Here is a 19,685-nt window from a genome sequence, read left to right as displayed (position 1 = left end):
AGTATGGCACACACAGGGAGCATAGGGCGGGCAGAGTATGACACACACAGGGAGCATAGGGCGGGCAGAGTATGGCACACAGGGAGCATAGGGGGCAGATTATGGCACACACAGGGAACATAGGGGCAGAGTATGACACACAGAGGGCCGCTGTGTGAATAGAGGTGTGCAGTGAATATAGACGTTCTTCTTAGTGACGGACTCAGGGCGGGAGCACCTGGGTCACACTGCCAACCGGGTAAGAACGCTAACGGACTGTTTAAGATTGAACTGTTCACAGGAAGGGAGGTGTAACAACTCCATTTTACAAGCGTGGGGTCTGGGGCTCAATGCACCTGGACCAATAGATGGGATTGGTGAGCGGCCCCTGTTTATATATATATATATGTTTATACTTAGAGATCTATACTCGTGACAAGTCGGCTCATTTTGATTTACATCGATCCCGAGGTTAAGTGCCGGATGAACTTATGTTATGACACACACATGGAGCATAGGGCGGGCAGAGTAAGGCACACACAGGGAGCATAGGGCGGGCAGAGTATGGCACACACAGGGAGCATAGGGCTGGCAGAGTATGGCACACACTGGGAGCATAGGGCGGGCAGAGTATGTCACACAAGGAGCATAGGGAGGGCAGAGTATGGCACACACAGGGAGCGTAGGGCAGGCAGAGTATGGCTCATACAGGGAGCAAAGGGCATGCAGATTATGACACACAAAGGGAGCATAGGCGTGACAGAGTATAGCACATGCAGGGAGCATAGGGCAGGCAGCGTATGGCACACAGGGAGCATAAAGCGGGCCAAATATGACACACACAGGGAGCAGGGGCGATCATTTCCATTTTGCCTTCATCTTCCCACCCCTGCCCACGGCACTCGACCTTTCATCGCCGGAGTGGGTCGGGGGCGTACCACGTCACGCCGGAGGGGGTCGTGGCCGGTCCAGTCGCTAGTGCAGAAAGCACAATCGTACTCTCTGCAATAAAAGAGCCAAATTTATGGGTTGAAAATTGGAAATTCGTCTCTTGGTTACCAGGAGTGGCATATTTGCTGCCCCTGGCAACCAGGGGGACGCTTCTGTCTGAGGCGGGTGTCTGAACTCGCCTCATTGGTGGAGCACCCCTGATAGGGCAGGCATAGTATGGCACACACAAGGAGCATAGGCAGGAAGAGTATGGCACACACAGGGAGCATGGAATGGGCAGAGTATGGCACACACAGGGAGCATAGGGCGGGCAGAGTATGGCACACACAGGGAGCATAAACAGGCAGAGTATGGCACACACAGGTAACATAGGGCAGGCAGAGAATGACACATACACGGAGCATAGGGCTGGCAGAGTTTGGCACACAAATGGAGCACAGGGCAGGTAGAATATGGCACACACAGGGAGCATAGGGCAGTCAGAGTTTGACACACAAATGAGCATATGGCAGGCAGAGTTTGGCACAAACAAAGAGCATAGCGCAGAAGGAGTATGGCACTCACAGGAAGCACAGGGCCAGTAGAGTTTGGAGCACAGGTAACAGAGCAGGCAGAGTATGGCAAACACAGGGAGCGTAGGGCCAGCAGAGTTTGGCACACATGGAGAAAAGGGCAGGTAGAATATGGTACACACAGGTAGCATAGGTCAGGCAGAGCAAGTAACACAGAGGGAGCAACCGGCAGGCAGAGTATGGCACAAAAAGGCAGCACAAAGCAGGTAGAGTATGGTACACACAGGTAACATAGGGAAGGCAGAGTATACCACAGACAAGGAGCATAGGGCAGGAAAAGTATGGCACACAGGCAGCACAATGCAGGTAAATTATGGAACATACAGGGAGCAGAGGGCAGGCAGAGAATAGCACACACAGGGAGCATAGGGCAGGAAGAGTATGGTATTCAAACATAGGGCAGGCAGAGTACGGCACAAGGAGGGAGCATAGGGCAAGGAGAGTATGGCACACAGAGGTAACATAGGGCAGGCAGATAATGTCACATAAAAGTAACCTAGGGCAGGCAGAGTATAGCACACACAGGTAACATAGGGCAGGCAGAGTATGGCACACACAGGGAGCAACGGGCAGGCAGAGTATGGTACACAGGGAGCATAGGGCCAGCAGAGTATGGCACACACAGGGGAGCAAGGGGCAGGCAGAGTATGGCAAAAAGGGAGCATAGGGCAGTCAGTGTATGGCACACAAAGGCAGCACAAAACAGGTAGAGTATGGCACACACAGGTAACATAGGGCAGGCAGAGTATGGCACACACAGGTAGTATAGGGCAGGCAGAGTGTGACACGCACAGCGACAATAGGGCATGCAGCATATGGAACACACAGGAAGCATAGGACAGGTAGAATTTGGCACACACAGGGAGCAAAGGCAGGAAGAGTATGGCACACACAGGTAAAATAGGACAGGCAGAGAATAGCACACAAAAGTAGCAACGGGCCAAGGAGAGTATGGAACACACAGGTAACGTAGGGCAGGCAGAGAATGGCACACAACAGGGAGCATAGGGCAGGCAGAGTTTGGTACACACAGGGAGCATAAGGCAGGCAGAGTATGGCACACAGAGGGAGCATAGGGCAGGCAGATTATGGGCCCACACAGGGAGCTTAGGGCAGGCAGAGTATGGCACTCACAGGTAACATAGGGTAGGTAGAGTATGGCACACATGGAGCACAGGGCAGGTAGAGTATGTCACTCACAGATAACATAGGACAGAAAGAGTAAGGGACACAAAGGGAGCATAGAGCAGGCAGAATACGGCACACACACAGGTAACATAGGGCAGGCAGAGTATGGCACACACAAAGAGCATAGGGCAGGCAGAGCATGGCACACAGGTAACATAGGGCAGGCAAAGTTTGGCACACACAGGGACCATAGGGCAGGGAGAGTATGGTATTCATCAGTAACATAGGGCAGGCAGAGTACGGCACACAGAGGGAGCATAGGGAAAGGAGAGTATGGCACACAAAGGTAACATAGGGCAGGCAGATAATGTCACTTAAAAGTAACCTAGGGCAGGCAGAGTATGGCATACACAGGGAGCACAAAACAGGTAGAGTATGGCACACACAGGTAACATAGGGCAGGCAGAGTATGGCTGACAGAGGGAGAAAAGGGCAGGCAGAGTATGGTACACAGGGAGCATGGGGGCAGGCAGAGTATGGCACACACCAGGGAGCAAAGGGCAGACAGAGTATGGCGAAAAGGGAGCATAGGATAGGCAGAGTATGGCACACAAAGGGAGCACAAAACAGGTAGAGTATGGCACACACAGGGAGCATAGGGCAGGGAAAGTATGGCACACACAGGTAACATAGGGCAGGCAGAGTATGGCAAACACAGGTAATATAGGGCAGGCAGAGTGTGGCACGCACAGCGACAATAGGACAGGCAGCATATGGAACACACAGGGAGCATAGGGCAGGTAGAATTTGGCACACTCAGGGAGCAAAGGGAGCACAGGGCATGTATAATATGGCACACACAGGGAGCATAGGGCAGGCAGAGCATGGCCCACACAGGGAGCATAGGGTAGGCAGAGTATGGCTCAAACAAGGAGCACAAAGCAGGTAGAGTATAGCATACACAGATGACATAGGCAGGGAGAGTTTGACACACATAGGTAACATTGTGCAGGCATAATATAGCATACACAGTTAACATAGGTCAGACAGAGTATGGCACACACAGGTAGCATAGGGCAGGCAGAGTATGGCACACTCAGGGAGCATAGGGCAGGCAGTGCATAAAACACATAGGGAGCATAGGGTTGGCAGAGTATGGCACACAGAGGGAGCTTAGGGCAGGGATAGTATGGCACCCACAGGAAGTATAGAGCAGGGAGAGTATGACACACAGAGGTAACATAAGGCAGGCAGGGTATAGCACACACAGGGAGCACAAGGCACATTGAATATGGCACACACAGTTATCATAAGGCAGGCAGAGTATGGCACACACAGGGAGTAAACGGCAGGCAGAGTTTGGCACACACAGGGAACATAGGGCAGACAGAGTATGGCACACACAGGGAGCACAAGGCAGGTAGAATATGGCACACACAGGTAACATAGGGCAGGCAGAGTATGGCACATACAGGGAGCAAAGGGCAGGCAGAGTATGGCACCCACAGGGAGCACAAATCAGGTAGAGTATGGCACACACAGGGAGCATAGGGCAGGCAGAGTATGGTACACTCAGGGAGCATAGGGCAGGCAGAGTATGGCACACACAGGGAGCACAAATCAGGTAGAGTATGGCACACACAATGAACACAGGGCAGGCAGAGTTTGACACACACAGGGAGCATAGGGCAGGCAGAGTATGGCACACACAGGTAACACAGGGCAGGAATAGTATGGAACACAGGGAGCATACGGCAGTGAGAGTATGGCACACAGAGGTAACAAAGGCAGGCTGGGTATAGCACACACATGGACCACAAGACAGATTGTATATGGCACACAAAGGTATCATAGGGCAGGCAGAGTATGGCACATACAGGGAGCATAGGACAGGCAGAGTATGGCACACAAGGAGCACAGGGCAGGCAGAGTTTGGCACACATAGGGAGCATAGGGCAGGCAGAGTATGGCACACACAGGGAGCACAAGGCAGGTAGAATATGGCACACACAGGTTACATAGGGCAGGCAGAGTATTGCACACACTGTGAGCATATGGCTGGCAGAGTATTGCACACACTGTGAGCATATGGCAGTCAGAATTTGGCACACACAAAGAGCATAGGGTGGGCAGAGTATGGCACACAGAGGGAGCTTAGGGCAGGGATAGTATGGCACCCACAGGGAGCATAGGGCAGGGAGAGTATGACACACAGAGGTAACATAAGGCAGGCAGGGTATAGCACATACAGGGAGCACAAGGCACATTGTATATGGCATACACAGTTATCATAAGGCAGGCAGAGTATGGCACACACAGGGAGCACAAATCAGGTAGAGTATGGCACACACAGGGAGCATAGGGCAGGCAGATTTTGGCACATACAGGGAGCAAAGGGCAGGCAGAGTATGGCACACACAGGGAGCACAAATCAGGTAGAGTATGGCACACACAATGAACACAGGGCAGGCAGAGTTTGACACACACAGGGAGCATAGGGCAGGCAGAGTATGGCACACACAGGGAGCTTAGGGCAGGAATAGTATGGAACACAGGGAGCATAGGGCAGTGAGAGTATTGCACACAGAGGTAACATAAGGCAGGAAGGGTATAGCACACACAGGGAGCACAAGGCACATTGTATATGGCATACACAGTTATCATAAGGCAGGCAGAGTATGGCACACACAGGGAGCACAAATCAGGTAGAGTATGGCACACACAGGGAGCATAGGGCAGGCAGATTTTGGCACATACAGGGAGCAAAGGGCAGGCAGAGTATGGCACACACTGTGAGCATATGGCAGTCAGAATTTGGCACACACAAAGAGCATAGGGTGGGCAGAGTATGGCACACAGAGGGAGCTTAGGGCAGGGATAGTATGGCACACACAGGGAGCATAGGGCAGGGAGAGTATGACACACAGAGGTAACATAAGGCAGGCAGGGTATAGCACACACAGGGAGCACAAGGCACATTGTATATGGCATACACAGTTATCATAAGGCAGGCAGAGTATGGCACACACAGGGAGCACAAATCAGGTAGAGTATGGCACACACAGGGAGCATAGGGCAGGCAGATTTTGGCACATACAGGGAGCAAAGGGCAGGCAGAGTATGGCACACACAGGGAGCACAAATCAGGTAGAGTATGGCACACACAATGAACACAGGGCAGGCCGAGTTTGACACACACAGGGAGCATAGGGCAGGCAGAGTATGGCACACACAGGGAGCTTAGGGCAGGAATAGTATGGAACACAGGGAGCATAGGGCAGTGAGAGTATTGCACACAGAGGTAACATAAGGCAGGAAGGGTATAGCACACACAGGGAGCACAAGGCACATTGTATATGGCATACACAGTTATCATAAGGCAGGCAGAGTATGGCACACACAGGGAGCACAAATCAGGTAGAGTATGGCACACACAGGGAGCATAGGGCAGGCAGATTTTGGCACATACAGGGAGCAAAGGGCAGGCAGAGTATGGCACACACAGGGAGCACAAATCAGGTAGAGTATGGCACACACAATGAACACAGGGCAGGCAGAGTTTGACACACACAGGGAGCATAGGGCAGGCAGAGTATGGCACACACAGGGAGCTTAGGGCAGGAATAGTATGGAACACAGGGAGCATAGGGCAGTGAGAGTATTGCACACAGAGGTAACAAAGGCAGGCTGGGTATAGCACACACAGGGACCACAAGACAGATTGAATATGGCACACAAAGGTATCATAGGGCAGGCAGAGTATGGCACAGACAGGGAGCAAAGGGCAGGAAGAGTATGGCACAGACAGGGAGCAAAAATCAGGTAGAGTATGGCACACACAAGGAGCACAGGGCAGGCAGAGTTTGGCACACATAAGGAGCTTAGGGCAGGCAGAGTATGGCACACCACATGGAGCACAAGGCAGGTAGAATTTGGCACACACAGGAAGCACAAGGAAGGTAGAATTTGGCACACACAGGTTACATAGGGCAGGCAGAGTATTGCACACACTGTGAGCATATGGCAGGCAGAATTTGGCACACACAAAGAGCATAGGGCAGGCAGAGTATGGCACACACAAAAAAATAGGGTAGTCAGAGTGTGGCAAACACAGGGAGCATAGGGCAGGCAGAGTATGAGACACACAGGGAGCATATGGCAGGCATAGTATGGCACACACAAGCAACATGGGGCAGGCAGAGTATGGCACACACAGGTAACACAGGGCAGGCAGAGTATGGCACATACTGGGAGCATAGGGTAGGAAGAGTATGGCACTCACAGGTAACATAAGGCAGGCGGAGTATGGCACACACAGGGAGCACAGGGCAGGCAGAGTTTGGCACACACTGGTAACATAGGGCAGGCAGAGTATGGCACACACAGGGAGCATAGGGCAGGGAGAGTATGGCACGCACAAGTAACATAGGGCAGGCAGAGTATGGCACACACAGGGAGCACAAGGCAGATAGAATTTGGCACACACAGGAAGCACAAGGCAGGTAGAATTTGGCACACACAGGTTACATAGGCCAGGCAGAGTATTGCACACACTGTGAGCATATTTCGGGCAGAATTTGGCACACACAAAGAGCATAGGGCAGGCAGAGTAGACAGAGTGTGGCAAACACAGGTTACATAGGGCAGGCAGAGTATTGCACACACTGTGAGCATATGGCAGGCAGAATTTGGCACACACAAAGAGCATAGGGCAGGCAGAGTATGGCACACACAAAAAAATAGGGTAGTCAGAGTGTGGCAAACACAGGGAGGATAGGGCAGGCAGAGTATGAGACACACAGGGAGCATATGGCAGGCATAGTATGGCACACACAAGCAGCATGGGGCAGGCAGAGTATGGTACACACAGGTAACACAGGGCAGGCAGAGTATGGCACATACTGGGAGCATAGGGTAGGAAGAGTATGGCACTCACAGGTAACATAAGGCAGGCAGAGTATGGCACACACAGGGAGCACAGGGCAGGCAGAGTTTGGCACACACTGGTAACATAGGGCAGGCAGAGTATGGCACACACAGGGAGCATAGGGCAGGGAGAGTATGGCACGCTCAGGTAACATAGGGCAGGCAGAGTATGGCACACACAGGGAGCACAAGGCAGATAGAATTGGCACACACAAAGAGCATAGGGCAGGCAGAGTAGACAGAGTGTGGCAAACACAGGGAGCATAGGGCAGGTACAGTATGAGACACACAGGGAGCATATGGCAGGCATAGTATGGCACACACAAGCAGCATAGGGCAGGCAGAGTATGGCACACACAAAAAAATAGGGTAGTCAGAGTGTGGCAAACACAGGGAGCATAGGGCAGGCAGAGTATGAGACACACAGGGAGCATATGGCAGGCATAGTATGGCACACACAAGCAGCATGGGGCAGGCAGAGTATGGCACACACAGGTAACACAGGGCAGGCAGAGTATGGCACATACTGGGAGCATAGGGTAGGAAGAGTATGGCACTCACAGGTAACATAAGGCAGGCAGAGTATGGCACACACAGGGAGCACAGGGCAGGCAGAGTTTGGCACACACTGGTAACATAGGGCAGGCAGAGTATGGCACACACAGGGAGCATAGGGCAGGGAGAGTATGGCACGCACAGGTAACATAGGGCAGGCAGAGTATGGCACACACAGGGAGCACAAGGCAGATAGAATTTGGCACACACAGGTTACATAGGGCAGGCAGAGTATGGCACACACTGTGAGCATATGGCTGGCAGAGTATTGCACACACTGTGAGCATATGGCAGGCAGAATTTGGCACCCACAAAGAGCATAGGGCAGGCAGAGTAGACAGAGTGTGGCAAACACAGGGAGCATAGGGCAGGTACAGTATGAGACACACAGGGAGCATATGGCAGGCATAGTATGGCACACATAAGCAGCATAGGGCAGGCGGAGTATGGCACACACAGGGAGCATAGGGTAGGGAGAGTATGGCACTTACAGGTAACATAGGGTAGGCAGAGTATGGCACACACAGGGAGCACAGGGCAGGCAGAGTTTGGCACACACACAGGTAACATAGGGCAGGCAGAGTATGGCACACACAGGGAGCATAGGGCAGGCAGAGTATGGCACACACAGGGAACATAGGGTGCATAGGGCAGGGAGAGTATGTTACTCACAGGTAACATAGGGCACGCAGAGTATGGCACACACAAGGAGCACAGGGCAGGTAGACTATGGCGCATAGGTAATAGTGCAGGCAGAGTTTGGCACACACAGGGAGCATAGGTCCGGCAGAGTATGTCACACACAGGGAGCATAGGGCAGGAAGAGTATGGCACTCACAGGGTGCATAGGGGAGGGAGAGAATGGCACTCACAAGTAACATAGGGCTGGCAGAGTATGGCACACACTAGGAGCATAGGGCTGGGAGAGTATGACAAACACAGGGAGCATAGGGCAAGCAGTGTATGGCACACACAAGGAGCACAGGGCAGGTAGACTATGGCGCATAGGTAATAGTGCAGGCAGAGTTTGGCACACACAGGGAGCATAGGTCCGGCAGAGTATGTCACACACAGGGAGCATAGGGCAGGAAGAGTATGGCACTCACAGGGTGCATAGGGGAGGGAGAGAATGGCACTCACAAGTAACATAGGGCTGGCAGAGTATGGCACACACTAGGAGCATAGGGCAGGGAGAGTATGACAAACACAGGGAGCATAGGGCAAGCAGTGTATGGCACACACAGGGAGCACAGGGCAGGTAGAGTAAGGCTAGTGCAGGTATAGTATGGCACACACAGGGAGCATAGGGCAGGCAGAGTATGACACACACAGGGAGGATAGGGCAGGCAGAGTTTGGCGCACACGCAAGGAGCATAGGGCAGTGAGAGTATCCTACTCACAGGGTGCATAGGGCAGGGAGAGTATGGCACTCACAGGTAATATAAGGGTAGGCAGAGTAGACACACAGGTAACATGGGGCATGTAGAGTAAGCCGCACAGGTAATAGTGCAGGCAGAGTTTGGCACACACAGGGAGCATAGGGCAGGTGGAATATGGTACACATAGGGAGCAAAGGGCAGGAGGAGTATGGCACACACAGGGAGCATAGGGCGGGCAGAGTATGGCACACACCCAAGGAGCATAGGGCAGGGAGAGTATGGCACTCACAGGGTGCATAGGGCAGGCCGAATTTGGCACACACAGGGAGCATAGGGCAGGCAGAGTATGTCACACACAAGTAACATAGGGAAGACAGAGTATGGCACACACAGGGAGCATAGGGCAGGCAGAGTATGGCACTAAGAGGGTGCATAGGGCAGGGAGAGTATGTCACTCACAGGTAACACAAGGCAGGCAGAGTATGGCACCCACAGGGAAAAACGGCTGGCAGAGTATGGCACACACCAGTAACATAGAGCAGGGAGAATATGGCAAACACAGGGAGCATAGGGCAGGCATAGTATGGCACACACAGGGTACATATGGCAGGGAGAGTATGGCACTCACAGGTAACATGGGGAAGGCAGAGTATGGCACACACAGGGAGCATAAGGCAGGGAGAGTATGGCAAACACAGGGAGCATAGGGCAGGCAGAGTATGACACACACAGGGTGCATATGGCAGGGAGAGTATGGCACTCACAGGTAACTTGACAGCGCTATATAAATAAATGATGATGATGATGAGGTAACATGGGGAAGGCAGAGTATGGCACACACAGGGAGCATAGGTCAGGGAGAGTATGGCACACACAGGAAACATAGAGCACCGGAAATGTGGTGAGACCATAAAAGCCCGGGCCTAGCGCAGCAAAATATGAGGGACGGTATGCCACCCACCCGCTTTCTGTGGAGCACTGGGCACGTACAGCTCCAGAGTACCAGAGGAACAATTCAATTCTGTGCAAAATATTTATTTATCTAATATAGTTTATTACGCAAAATCTATAAAGGCTGGAGAACGTGCAGATTTAAATTATGAGGTTAGATTGTCATGGCTGGGGTTGCTTTCTCTAGAAAAAAAGGAGCTTGCGAGGGGACATGATTACACTGTACAAGTAAATTACAGGACATTATAGACAATTTACCCATAAAGAGGATCACTGCACCAGAAGCCACCCCTTCAGACTAGAGGTAAAGAACGTTCATTTGAAGCAACATAGGGGGTTCTTCACAGTCAGGACAGTGAGGTTGTGGAATGCACTGCCGGTTGATGTTGTGATGCTGATTCAGTTAATGCCTTTAAGAGTGGCTTGGATAATTTCTTGGACAGACATAATATCAAAAGCTAATGTGATACTAAATGTTATAGTTAGTATTGATATTGGTATATATAATGTGTGTGAGTGTATGGAGGGGTCAGTGTGAGTGTATGAGTATATGTCCCTCTAAAGCTGGGTTTTATTTGTAGGGGTTAAACTTGATGGTCTTTTTCAACGCCAATTTAACTATGTAACTATATGGAGTGACTGAATGTGTAACATAACAGAACCCAACTTCCTGCTTTCCAGCTCTCTAATTATGAGTTAGTCAGTGACTATAAGGGGGGGCACATGGGACATAACTGTTAAGTGAGTTTACAATTGATCCTTAGCATTTAGGTTACATTCAAAAGCAACAGTTATGACCCATGCCCCCCCCCCCCACTCAAATCTGTCATTGGTTACTGCCTGGTAACCAATTAGTGAAAACCAAGAGAGTTGCAAGGCAGGAAGTAGTGTTCTGGATATTATGTTAGACATACACAGTCATTCCTGCCTTTATACATTACATTTTTGGCTTAATAAACTATATTGAAAACATTTTTTATTTTGCACAGCCCATCTATTTACCCAGTTTAAATGTTTATACTTTAAGGGCAGATTAATCAAAATGTGAGATTAGAACTCACCTCAAAAACTCACACACTTTGTATCCATAATCCATTCCATTCTGAGCTGATACTTGGAACACTTTTAAGACCATAAAAATAAAAAGTAAGCCCTCATCGCTTTCTGGAAGGTGCAAAGTTTCCCAAAATCACCTAGAATAAATTCTTGAGAATGGAGTGCACCTTTGATAAGATTTCGAAAAACATTCTCAATGGTTATGTAGCCGAATGAACCCTCTCACAACTTGAAAGGGAAGGTGTCCATATGCAGACCTCCAACATACTGTAGATGAGTGAGCAAGGATATTGCACTGGCATCACATACTCAACACTTATGTACTTTGCACCACTACAATGCTGTAAAGAAGACAGAAAAAATTACTGATGACCTCTACAACATGCGTAGAGAGATACGTAACGGGGCCATGAGCACAGCAAGCCAATTTTTGTGTCTCCATGCATAATTAGCCCATGCTGTACCAAAAAACATATTCAGGGTCAGCTGAGACTCTCACTAGTCACCGGTTCCACCTGAAATAATGAAAAGTAATATCTGAGTTTTTGCTCTATGTGATTGATCGTAGCAATTGGTTTTCGCATATAAACCAAATAAAACAATGTTTCTATAAACATTAAATGGCACTTCCATTCCCAGAGAGTCTCAACCCTAGTATCTCTGTTTATTTCATGATAAAGGACTGCTGTAACACTTCTCAACCAATAATATAGTCCCTAGTGACTTCAACTATATAACTTGGTCCGTCCTGCCCCCTTTAGTATGCCTAGGGCAAAATGGCCATGCAATAGATGATCGGATTTGTAGGGCCCCAAGAAGGGGTGGCTATAGCAGGATATCATTTTGTGTGTAGCATACCCTGTAGGTGGGCCTGAGATATGTGATTGATCACTGATTATCTGGACAAAGACCAACCAGGTTGGAATAATTTTTAGTCATATTGCTTCTTCAAACAGTAAACTTGTTTATTGAACAACTGGCAGCTGATCTGTTAATATATATTTATATAGTGAATAAAGTACCCCCTCTTAATATAAGGATATTATAAGTTACCGAGGAGTTTCATGACCATATAAAAACACGAGGCCGAAGGCCGGTCATGAAACTCCAAAGTAACTTCTAATATCCTCCTATTTTGCAACTGGGGGTACTTTATTTATTATAATACACAAGTTTCAGAGAGTCATGTGACAGAAATGACATCAGAACTCACCATTTATAAGGATATAACACTGTTTATAAGGATATAAGGATATTTACAGGATATTCATGGCTTTTGTGTATTATATATATATATATATATATATATATATATATATATATATATATATATATATATATATATATATATATACTGTATATAAATATATATGTGTTATATTATTTATATATTTGATATAATAAAGTAGAGTTTTTGCAGCGTCAATTTGATAATGTTTTCAGATAAAGTATTCGGAGCGTCAATCGTACGATTCAAATTGACGCTCAGAAAAATCCCCCTTAATTTTTTTGGTCCAGATGCTCCTCACCTTAAATGAGAAAATCATTATCTTACAAAATTCTTCATTTAATTGAATAGAAAAAAACATCTGGTAAACATCCTGGTTTCTCTCCTGGCTGCATTATAAAAGATGTTGCGCAAATATTATGATTAAAGGAACAGTAACACCAAAATTTGAAATTATATTAAATATAATGTACTGTTGCTTTGCACTGGTACAATGGGTGTGTTTGCTTTAGAAACACTACTATAGTTTATATAAACAAGCTGTTGTGTAGCTAAGGGGGCAGCCATTTACAGTTGAAAAACTTGATTTTGTTGCAGCGTTTAGTTTGCTCCTACTTTTTTGAGAAAAATTATTGATGAGGTTGGTTCATGGAAGGGAGTTTGGTCGAATTTGTTTTAATAAAAAACGAGTTTAACGAATTTAGTAACTTACCCCTAAGTGTCCAAACTACAAGGGAAAACTGCCTGTGGAAATGACTAACCCCCAGGGTCTGGGTAAACCATTCCATATAAAACTAACACCCTGCAACTGGCCTTATGGAAGTCTATTTTAATATACGTAGTTTCATGAACTTTAAAGTACCTTCCCCCCAACTCCCGATTTAAAACAGGAAGGAATTTCCGTTTTCCTGAACAACTGGAAAAGCCCCTTTCATTCAAAATATTCAAGGCCATTCAGACTCTTAGGACTAAAATAGTAAGTACGGAATCAGCACAGTATGGAATTGGAAGAATTGTTTTCCGACAGTGAAGGAAATGGACACTTCTAGTACAAGGTACACAAAATATTGTAGAAAATCCCCTTTTGTGAGAAGCAAAGTAAATCCCTACTATGGCAAACAAAGTGTTAACAGCGTACCAATCGCTGCCAAAATCCTTGAACGGTTGAAGTACTTTGCGCCTGACATCAGTGCGAAACATCTGGCGTTTTCCAGATAAGACTTTGGAACTGTTGCTTCCGCTAAAGACAGAAAAATCCCCCTTAATTTTTTTGGCCCAGATGCTCCTCACCTTAAATGAGCAAATTATTATCTTACACAATTCTTCTTTTAATTGAATAGAAAAAAACATCTGCTAAACAGCCTGGTTTCTCTTCTGGCTGCATTATATACTGTATATATATATATATATATATATATATATATATATATATATATATAAAAATCAGTTTCTACTGTTGAGCAAATAATATGATTAAAGGAACAGTAACACCAAAATATGAAATTATATTAAATATAATGTACTGTTGCTTTGCACCGGTACAATGGGTGTGCTTGCTTTAGAAACACTACTATAGTTTATATAAACAAGCTGTTGTGTAGCCAAGGGGGCAGCCATTTAAAGTTGAAAAAGCAAGAGAGGCACAAGTGACACAGCAGATAACAGATAAGCTCTGGAGTATACAATGGGATTCTGCAGAGCTTATCTTTTATCTACTGTGTATCCTGTGCTTGAATGGCTGCCCCCATGCAGCTTGTTTATGTAAACTATAAGTAGTGTTTCTGAAGAAAACACATCAGTTTTACCAGCAAGTGGCAACAATAAGTTGTATTTTAATTACTTTACAATACTTTCATTTTTTTATGCTACTGTTCCTTTAATTGTGCCTTTATGTTGTATGTTCTTTCTGTTTTTTTAAATTTATTTACAACCACACTGATAGGATGCCCAACATGTTTGCACTTCTTCGTGGGATATAGTATATAACAGATATATGATACATAATATCCTGTAAAATAAAGCCTTAACTGTTCATAGTGACGTCATCATTTATAACCGGGTCTAATGATCTAACTGGAGTCATGTGACTGGCAAAAATATATTTTATAACAAAAATTGTCAAAGTTGTAAAATAGGAAGATATTAGAAGTCATCGTGGACTTTCATAGCCTTCAGTTGAGTCATAGTCAGGTGACTTCTAATATCCTTATATTTTACAACAGGGGGTAAGTGTTGCCCTGCACTGGTAAAACTGCTGTGTTTGCTTCAGAAACACTACTATAGTTTATATAAATAAGCTGCTGTGTAGCAATGGGGGCAGCCATTCAAAGGAGAAAAGGCTCAGGTTACACAGCTGATAGCAGATAAGCTCTGCACAACATAATGGTGTTATCTGTTATCCACTATTTAACCTGTGCCATGTAGCATTTTTTTTTTCAATTTCCGCCATTGCTAAACAGCAGCTTGTTTATATGAACTATAGTAGTGTTTCTGAAGCATACACACCAGTTTTACCAGTGCAGGGCAACACTACATTATACTTTCATTACATTTTCATCACTGGCCAAAGAGTCGCCAGTTATTTCCATTCTGCACTCTATCTTTATGTTGCTGTGTTTGCTGTGTTCAGAAATTGTCCAGTTGTCCAGGTAATTTCAGGGTGTGGAGTCTACCAATAGAAAGCGTTCCATTGGATAACTTAATATTATATAGTGAATTTAGTACCTCCTCTTGTAAAACATTAGGATATTATATGTTACAGAGAAGTTCCATGACCATATAAAAACATCACTAAGCTCTGATTATATAGTGAATAAAGTACCCCCTCTTGTAAAATATAAGGATATTATAAGTTACCGAGGAGTTTCATGACCATATAAAAGTACGAGGCCGAAGGCCGAGTGTTTTTATACAGGTCATGAAACTCCGAGGTAACGTCCAGGCCCGGACTGGCAATCTGTGGGTTCTGGCAAATGCCAGAGGGGCTGCTATAAGGTCCCATAGAAAGTCAGTATTTAGTGGGCTGGTGGGGTCTGTTTGGGCCTCTTTGTGGGCTGATTGGGCCTCTGTGTACCTGAAATGCCAGGGCCTTTTTTAATTCTCAGTCCGGGCCTGGTAACGTCTAATATCCTTATATTTTACAACAGGGGGTACTTTATTTATTATAATACACACGTTTCAATGAGTCATGTGACAGAAATGACATCAGAACTCACCGTTTATAACTGATGACATCAGAACTCTCCGTTTATAAGGATATAATTTACAGGATATTCATGGCTTTTGTGTATTATAACTGATTACGTCATTAAGCACCATTTATAAGAAAATAATTTACATCATATTCATTGCTCTTGTGTCTTATATTTGAAAATGACATTTAATAACACAATGTTATAATCATTAGTGATTACTACCAGGCTTGCCATCTCTTAGACACTCCCAACTGCCATCGACCCACAACTCCAGGGCACCCCCTGGAACACCAGGGCAACCCTAGACTAGAAGAAAAAAAAGCTTTTAGCTTCAGATGAGAGAACAGTATACTCTAAATCTTAGTACCATGTTAGAAGGAGAGATTTGTTGCCGGTGGTTAAATCTTCACTACCGCAGGCAACAATTTCTTGGAAATTAACTTTCCATAGCATAACATTAAATGGGTGGTTCGCCTTTAAGTTAAATTTTAGTTTAAAGGGATACTGTCATGGAAAAACATGTTTTTCCAAAAGACATCAGTTAATAGTGCTGCTCCAGCAGAATTCTGCACTGAAATCCATTTCTAAAAAGAGCAAACAGATTTTTTTATATTCAATTTTGAAATCTGACATGGGGCTAGACATTTTGTCAGTTTCTCAGTTGCCCCAGTCATGTGACTCGTGCCTGCACTTTAGGATGGAATTAATTTCTGCAGGCTATTATTTCTCCTACTTAATGTACCTGAATCAGTCTCAGTGCGACTTGGCTTTTACTTTTAGGGTAGGGGCACACGGCGCGATTTCGCCGCGATTCTGCGCTGGGCGAGTTGTCGCTGCGTTTTTTAAGCCGAAATAGCTTTGCTAACTTTGGCGCTGGCGTCAATGCAAATCGCGGCGAAATCGCTGCGCTAATTCACACGCGGCGATTCTTTTTCTACTGTCGCCCGGAAACGCTCAGCGAGGCAACTTCGGATGACAATAGAAAACGAATCGCCGCGTGTGAATTAGCGCAGCGATTTCGCCGCGATTTGCATTGACGCCAGCGCCAAAGTTAGCAAAGCTATTTCGGCTTAAAAAACGCAGCGACAACTCGCTTAGCGCAGAATCGCGGCGAAATCGCGCTGTGTGCCCCTACCCTTAAGTGCTGTTCTTAGATCTTCCAGGGAGCTGTTATCTTGTGTTAGGGAGCTGCTATCTCGTTACCTTCCCATTGTTCTATTGTTAGGCAGCTGATATCACTCCAACTTGCAGTGCAGCAGTAAAGAGTGATTGAAGTTTATCAGAGCACAAGTCACATGACTGGGGGCAGCTGGGAAATTGACAATATGTCTAGCCCCATGTCAGATTTCAAAATTGAATACAACAAAATTAGTTTGCTCTTTTGAAAAATGGATTTCAGTGCAGAATTCTGCTGGAGCAGCACTATTAACGGATGCGTTTTGAAAAAAACATGTTTTCCAATGACAGTATCTCTTTAACTAAGCAACTTTCCAATTGGTCTTCATTGTTTATTTTTTATAGTTTCTTAATTATTTGCCTTCTTCTTCTGACACTTTCCAGCTTTCAAATGGGGGTCACTGACCCCATCTAAAAAAACAAATGCTTTGTAAGGCTACATGTATTATATTTATTATATCAACTGCAGAATAAAATGCTAAATAACTTAAAAACCAAACACAATACAAACCAACTGTAAATTGTCTCAGGATATCACGCTTTATATCACACTAGAAGCTCAAAGGTGAACAACCCCTTTATGATCACTGCAAGTAAAACCTATTATTCCCAGGAATCGGCCTCCATCCGTTAAGCAAGATTACCTCGAGTAGTAAGTTTTACTTGTGACAACTAAATGTTATAATATGGAGATTTGTTGCCAACGGAAGTGAACCTTTAACACCGGGCGACACATATTACAGTGTGCCATTGATCCAACCACGTTACCTAAAGCAACTTTACGGGTTTGAAAGGCAGGGTGCAATGTGCAAAAAAAAAACCACAGAAGTAATCTTGTAGGAGAAGGAGAAGAGTGGAAGGAAGAACCCACCCATGACCCGCAAACTGGGTGCTGAAATTGACCCGAACCTGTCCCGAAGATAAACCTGTGGGTCCCACAAGTTTCATGCCTGCCTGCACATGACTAACAAGGACCATAAAGCCCTGCAGAATAATAATAATAATAATAACAACAACAACAGGATAATAAATAACAACAAAGTGCATGAAAACCTCTGCAGCCCCAAATCAAGTGCATGCATTGCAACTTCCTCATTAAATGTACAAGAATAATGCAATATACCTGTGGGACTGCAGAGATTTCCGCGTACCAAACACGGTCTCTTTATTAAGGGTTTACGATTTCACAGGCAAAGGTTGATTTGGTATGATATATTTTTTCAAACCTCTTGCAATAGTTCCAAAAATCCAACAGGAGAAGCATAAAATGGTTAATGTACAGAACTTTTCAGAGTGTTAGTGATGACAGCTCTACAGAGATTGGGTTACAAAATTATGTTTCATAGCAAGGTCTCCAGGTGAAAGGTCATTGTTTCAGCCTAAAGACATACAATTTATTTTGCCCCCTGTGTAATTTATTTTCTGTCCACTCCAAGGGTCTGAAGTGTGTCTTCCACATTGATCAGAGTGTCACCCACTTGGCTGGTATATACCACATTTAGCTTGTTTGTTTAGGTTTAAATCAATAGTGACCTGACAAAGATGGTGGCGGGTGGACATGAAGGATTTTATTTTGGAAATAAGCGGCTAATTTGTCTCAGTTGTTTTGAATGCAAACACAAAGTGTCAGTGACACATCCCGAGGATCGTCGTGTGGATGTCAAGGTCCCTTGAAGTGAGAGGTTGAGATTTAATACTGTGCCTGTGCAGCATGGGGAGAAAGAAACCAATAGGACTTTATTGATCGTATGAGAATTATTTCATGAAACAGATTCTATTGCATTTAAGTGAAAAGGCCAGTGCTTTAAGAATAATCAACATGTTACTGATATCTAATAACAAATATGGCATGTGCGCCCTTTACGCACTAGCGACTGTTGAAATCAATGCATTATATATATATTCACATATACAGGTATGGGACCTGGGGGTAACGGATCTTTCCATAATTTGGATCTTCATACCTTAAGCCTACTAGGAAATCATGTAAACATTAAATAAACCCAAGAGTCTGGTTTTACTTCCAATAAGGATCAGTTATATCTTAGTTGGGATCAAGTACAAGCTACTGTTTTATTATTACAGAAAAAAAGGAAATCTTTTTAAAAATTCGGATTATCTGGATAAAATGAAGCCTATGGGAGAAGCAAGAAAAAGCACAAGCCCTGCGTGTTTATTGCAAAATAAAATCAACTTGATTTGCACGCTTTTGGAAATGGTTTGAACAATTATTTTTGTTTAAACAAACAATATTTTTTGCAAATACAAGGCTGCGCCATGGCCGCTAATATGGCGCCAGCAAACGCGAATATATTATTGGATTATTTTGAAAATACTATTATTGTGAATAATGCCAAATTTGGCCATTTTATACATACATACATATATACATACATGAGATATGTGGATGATATGTTTTTTTATCTGGAAAGGGTCAATCGAGAGACTGTATGAATTTTTGGAATATCATAATGGAACGCATTCAACTATTACGTTTACCTTAGAATGCCGTGACACCATCTTGCATTTTTTTTAGATTTAAACATCACTTATGCTGGTACGAAGATTAGTTGCCCATTGACAAATTGCT

Source organism: Xenopus laevis, chromosome 8L, assembly GCF_017654675.1.
Source record: "Xenopus laevis strain J_2021 chromosome 8L, Xenopus_laevis_v10.1, whole genome shotgun sequence".
Classification (NCBI taxonomy): Eukaryota; Metazoa; Chordata; class Amphibia; order Anura; family Pipidae; genus Xenopus; species Xenopus laevis.
The sequence above is the reverse complement of the archived record's forward strand: the minus strand, read 5'-3'. Positions refer to the sequence as shown.